The sequence below is a fragment of the Arachis hypogaea genome, chromosome 9 (assembly GCF_003086295.3).
Source record: "Arachis hypogaea cultivar Tifrunner chromosome 9, arahy.Tifrunner.gnm2.J5K5, whole genome shotgun sequence".
NCBI lineage: Eukaryota > Viridiplantae > Streptophyta > Magnoliopsida > Fabales > Fabaceae > Arachis > Arachis hypogaea.
The window spans coordinates 86,397,044-86,402,947 of NC_092044.1; the positions used below are offsets into that span (position 1 = coordinate 86,397,044).

The 5,904-nt window shown below is 35.1% G+C and overlaps 2 long non-coding RNA genes across 4 annotated transcripts; both read left to right on the top strand.

The window, feature by feature from the left end:
- Positions 1-1,158: 1,158 nt before the first annotated feature.
- Positions 1,159-5,487, top strand: LOC112711161 (uncharacterized). 3 transcript variants are annotated; one of them, XR_011865906.1, is made up of 4 exons: positions 1,159-1,630; positions 3,060-3,159; positions 4,622-4,714; positions 5,259-5,487. It is a non-coding gene; the product is annotated as an uncharacterized lncRNA (long non-coding RNA). The 3 variants fall into 3 exon arrangements; XR_011865905.1 differs by having other exon boundaries at positions 1,159-1,491; positions 1,568-1,630; positions 4,622-5,487; XR_011865904.1 differs by having other exon boundaries at positions 4,622-5,487.
- On the top strand, positions 3,393-3,858 carry LOC140174985 (uncharacterized). Its single transcript, XR_011865153.1, has 3 exons — positions 3,393-3,560; positions 3,644-3,721; positions 3,802-3,858. It is a non-coding gene; the product is annotated as an uncharacterized lncRNA (long non-coding RNA).
- Positions 5,488-5,904: the final 417 nt, after the last annotated feature.

The following is a 5,904-nucleotide window of genomic DNA, read 5'->3' on the forward strand; positions in this document are numbered from 1 at the left end:
GCCCACTTGGTGTGTGCTGGGGCTGAGATCAAAGCTATCCACGAGTAGAGGCCTTTCTTGGCGTTAAACTCCAGGTTATGACGTGTTTTGGGCGTTCAACTCCGGATCATGACGTTTTTCTGGCGTTTAACTCCAGACAGCAGTGTGAACTTGGCGTTCAACGCCAAGTTACGTCGTCTATCTTCGCGCAAAGTATGGACTATTATATATTGCTGGAAAGCCCTGGATGTCTACTTTCCAACGCCGTTGAGAGCGCGCCAATTGGACTCCTGTAGCTCCAGAAAATCCATTCCGAATGCAGGGAGGTCAGGATCCAACAGCATCAGCAGTCCTTTTTCAGCCTAAGTCAGATTTTTGCTCAGCTCCCTCAATTTCAGCCAGAAAATACCTGAAATCACAGAAAAACACACAAGCTCATAGTAAAGTCTAGAAATATGATTTTTGCCTAAAAACTAATAATATTCTCCTAAAAACTAACTAGAACATGCTAAAATCTACATGAAATTACCCCCAAAAAGCGTATAAAATATCCGCTCATCAATACATTCACAAGGAATGCGGGGGAATGAATCGAGGGATTAGCGCCCTACCGCCTTCCCCACATCTAACACATCAATACCATCATTATTCCTTTACATTCACTCATTATCAATCATTAATTATCAATTTGTCATAATTTATAAAGTCACCACACTACAAGAAAAATACCCATTCAGCCACACTTTTTTTAAGCTACATTTGAAAAGCGTAGCCTATTCTATGAATAGGCTACGCTTTTCTCTGTGTTGCCTTTTTATAAGAGAAAAGGATACACAATTGTGGCATCATTTAAAAAGTGTAGCCTTAGGTATTATAGAAATCACTTATAAAGCGTAGCCGTAGGTGAATATCTATAGGTTCACTTTTCGTATCAAAGAGGACGCTTTTCAAGAGTGGTCAAATCCTTAGGCTTTGGGTGCGCTTTATTAGCGTTTCCTAATATGTGCACGCTATAACACTTGGGAATTTTTTTCCCATTTTAACACCCGCGCACTCCTTCTCCTTTCGCAGAAAGCTAAGAGCTGAGAGAGTTCTTTGCTCTCTTCCTCAACCTCATCCAAAGCTTCCTCTTTTCCTTACACCACATCCTCACACGGCTCTACTACACCACATCCTCACACGGCTCTGCTACACCACACCACCACGCGGCTCTCTTACGACGCAACGACGCCGCAGCTCTCCTACGTCGCACCACCGCCTCGCTATGCTCTTCTGCTTCTTTGCTCGCCGCTGCTTTCTTGTGCTCCGCGTCTCCTTTGCTACTTGTGCCGCCTCTGCTCCATCCTCCCTGCTCGATTCGCTTTCCCTCATCACAATAGGTAGGCTTTTAGTTTTTTTTTTTCTGATTTAGGCAATTAGGGTTCCTAATCCCCATTGTCAAGAACAAAACACACGGCTCAAGTTGATGCAGCTGGGCTCAATATTCCTTTTGAAGAAGGCCCCCAGTGTTAGGTTAGCCACTCAGGTCCAATTTCTGTAGGGAAGGCTGTTTAATTAGTTGACACTTGAAGTCCATCTTACTGTGCAGGTAATGGAAGATCTCTGTGAGCGCTATTTTGGTCCTTTATTTGAACTTCTTTCACATGATAAGGTAAGGTAAGATGTTTAACGGCACTTTTATATGCTCTGCTGATCACCCTGTACCACCATAGTAAAATTGCCACTTGAAGAAAATTTGTTCTATACTCTGAAATTAGGGTTAAATTTAATTAGGATTCTATATCACAATTTCATATTTAATTAGGGGTTTTCTATGTCTGGTTCAATTTCTGCCGTGCTGTCTGTGTTAGAAGCTTTCCCGTGCAGAATCGCATTTGATCATTGCTTGTTATTATTAGTGTTGAATTCTAATTTTGTTCTTTATTCAATTTGTGATGAATTGACTTTGGTTTTGTGAGAAGGTGTCCTGGGGTTTAGGGTTCTGATTTTATGATTTTTTATTTGGGGGTTTTAGCTTCTGAATGCGTATTGTTTCTAATTTTTAGGGTTATAGGTTTTAGCTTCTGAATGCGTATTATCTTATGAATCTACTCTGAATTCTGTTTGAGTGAACATTTTTATTTTACTGTATGAATAGTACATGATAGGAGTTAAAGTTATTTTGCTGTGGTATTCTCTTTCTAATTTTTTTAGTTTATGTCGCTTGCTTCATTAGAATTTGCTTTCTGATTTTGCATCTTGCTTGTTAAGTTCGTTTTTAGCTTCATAGTTGTATAAGTAATCATTGTTTCATACTAACATATAAACCTTGTACTCAATTATTTCACATCTTCAATGATTCCAAGTCTCATCTATTCTCTTAATTGTAATATATTTCTGTCTTCATGCTATAAATACTCATTTTGATAGTAATGCTTTTCACTTGAGTTGATGCTTCACTATTTTTTGAAATTCTCTGCTCTTCTAGTATCCCTTATCTCATTTGTTGAGGTAGCAGTAGGTGTAGAATTTTGACTTGTATTATGAGATGATATAGTAGTAAAATTAGGAAAAGTTAAAACAGTATGAGGAAATTGATTGTAAGTTGGAGATGGAGAATCTGCTTTGAATAATTCATGATAAGGAAATTTAGTTTCATCAAACAAAACATGCCTTGAAATCAAAATTATGTAGTAATTGATAAGGTGACATGTGATTAACAACTTTGGAAGTTAATCTGTTTATAGTTTTTAAAAAATTGTAATCTGGTTTTTGTTTATGTAGTAATTGGGACAAGGTTTGAAGGCTTATGCTTATATCTTGAGTGCTATCCATTTCTATAAACACAGCCTGCAGATTCCCATAGATTTCTGATTTGCTGAGTTCTTTGATCCCAGTTTCTTCAACTTTTTTTAAATTAAGCATTCATTTCCTGCTTCCATCATGTTAAGCTGTGTTTGAATATTTTGTGCTCATCATGTTAAGCTGTGTTTGATTGTTTTGCAGTGTTACTTGATGTATATATCTCCTCACTGTTATAAATTCCTTCATTGATAATATTTTAAGTTCTTACTTTCTTATCATCTTGTACTTTGTTCAAGAGTTGTTGCAGTTGGGAGCTCCTGAGATTGTTCCAGATTATCCAATTTTTTCTGTTGATGACCTAGCAGATCAAATAGCCGAGGTTCTCAACTTTTTTGGGTGAGTAAGTTCAAGCTTAATCTGTAATTGATTTCCATTTAATGACATAAAGTAAATTAGTTTACACCAATTTCCATTAGGCTTTGGATATTGGCAGTTGTTCGTTTTGAGAAGGCAATCTCACCCCCAACATTCTTTTTGTGTGCAGTCTTAGTGCAGTAATGTGCATGGGAGTAACTGCTGGGGCTTACATTCTTACCTTATTTGTTGTAAGTTATTATGTTGGTGCTATGCAGCCTCTCCCCTTTTTAAATTACATTAGAGTTTCAATGATGGATCGTTCAATTTTTCTAATGTTTTTATGTTTACAATAGATGAAGTATAGACAACGTGTACTTGGTTTGATACTTGTTTCACCTCTATGCAAAGAACCATCTTGGACTGAGTGGTTGTGCAACAAGGTTCTTTTTCTATACCTAAAACACTATGTTGTCTTGTAAAAATAAATGTTACTTCTTTCTTATGATTTTGGTAACATATGCAGGTCATGTCAAATTTACTCTATTTTTGTGGCATGTGCAGGGTGGCAAAGGAAATGTTGCTGAAGCGGTACTATAGCAAGGTATACTTTGTGCATCCAAATTCCCTCTTTCTACTTCCATTTAGTGAGGCTGAGTTATTTGCTTTTATTTATGGTGATAGGACATTCGAGGTAGTGCTCAATTCCCAGAGTCAGATATAGTTAAAGCTTGCCGAAGGGTTAGTGAATATTTTTTGTTGTTGTACAACAACTCTATTATTTCTGTTTCATTAGTGCTTCTGATCACTCTTGCTGGTTTCATTAGTGAATTTAGTTTATTATGCATATTATTTTTTATTATAAGGCATATTATTAGTGCTTCTGGTCACTCGTGCTTATGATCACTTTTGATTCCAAATTGATGATTCCATTGTTGATTTTATCAGAGGAAACATGAATTCAGAGGAAGCTACATAAATTCCCAGAAGAACTAGTAGGCTTCATCTTCTGCACAAAATTCTGCTTCATATTTAGTTAAGTTTTGTTTGCTTTCTATTTCTTTTTGGTCTTTAGTTTCATCCTATATTATTATTAGTTAACTGGTTTCAATTTTGTTCCTTGGGTTTGAGTTTCTCCTCCAAAAGAGCTAACTTCTTTTTCATGTGATTGGTTATTTGGATATTATGGGCTTGATTGTGTAAATGTGTAACTATGATAACAGGGTGAAGTGGATGCTGTTTTTGTTCATGCTATACTAGCAGTGTGAAACTTGCAGTGTGTCTAGTGATTCTTTGATAGTGCTAGTTCAGTTGGAATTTTTATTTCTTCTTGCACTGGGATTTCCCTATAAGCCACGTGGTTTACTGTTGCATTTGTTAGTTTGTTTTACACTTTGTCTACTTACTTTATATATTCTTTCCCATTTACTGGAATTTTGGCTTGTTTGATTTTCTGGATAGATGTACCGATAATTCACCCTATTTGCATATTTGTGTTTTGCAGAGTCAACTGAAGGCTAAGTGGGAAGAGTAGAAGAAATTGCTTGAGAAGGCAAGAAATGACGCTAAGAAGAAATATGATGAAATAAATGAGCAGGTTTTCTTTTCACCCGTTTAGTTTCACTGATGCCTTATTCAGTTATCCTTCAGTGTTCTTGTTGAATTATTGTGTCCTAACTTGCTCTTATTGTCTAGTATTAAACTGTTGTCTACCCAACACATTAAAAAATTGTGGTCCATTGATGTGTATATGAGGAATTCATTATTTACAAGACTGTTAATTTATTTGGTATCTTTGGTGAGTGTTGGTTGCAGTTTGCAACCTAAGATCAGTTACAGTTAGCAAGTCTAGTTAATCACTGTCAATGTGCAGTCTGTGCCACTGTCGGTGATTGAATGACCTCTTCTTCCTAACTCTGTATTTTCTCTTTATCTTCAACTCAAAATATAAAAGAAATAATGGGTCACATTGTAATGCAATTTTAAACAGAATGTCCATAAACTGTATTTGATAGCAGGTAGTAACACTGTTTCTTCCTTGTGGCAAGCCCACATAGTGTGAACTGTTTTTATTATTTATATTTTATTGCATTGGTTTCTTTCAAATTACTTGTGTGATTGATGTCATCAACCTCCTTCAGAATAAAATACTTCATAGCCATCTTGAAGCTTTGCATATTCGGAAGGCAAAGAAGGAGCGCAATGCTGCTAGTATATCATTTGGAAGTAGTAGTGCAGATACATTTGGTGATGCTGGTCTTCAAACTGTGATGACTTGTCTCCGGAATTCAAAAGAAATTGTAAATACTTGTCACGTGCTGCAAATTTGTTTCGCTTGTATATTTGTATATTCATTTTAAGTTCTCTACTTTCACAGTCAGAAACAGAAGTGTCAGCTTTGATATTATTAGTAGTAAATTTTAAGTGATATTATGGTTATTTTGATATTATTTAAAGAATTTATTTAGTATAATTATATATTTAGTTTTATTTTATAATATTCAACTCATTTAAATAAAAATGCAGAATTATTATACATGTAATCATATTAATTATTATGTTGTATTGATATATATATATATATATATATATATATATATATATATATATATATATATATATATATATATATATATATACAGAAAAAAAACAAGACCTAAGGCTACACTTATATACAGTAGTTATAGTATACAAAAAAAAAACCAAGACCTAAGGCTACACTTATATACAGTAGCTATAGTATATATAAAAAAAAAGAGGGATCTAAGGCTACGCTTTATAAGTAAT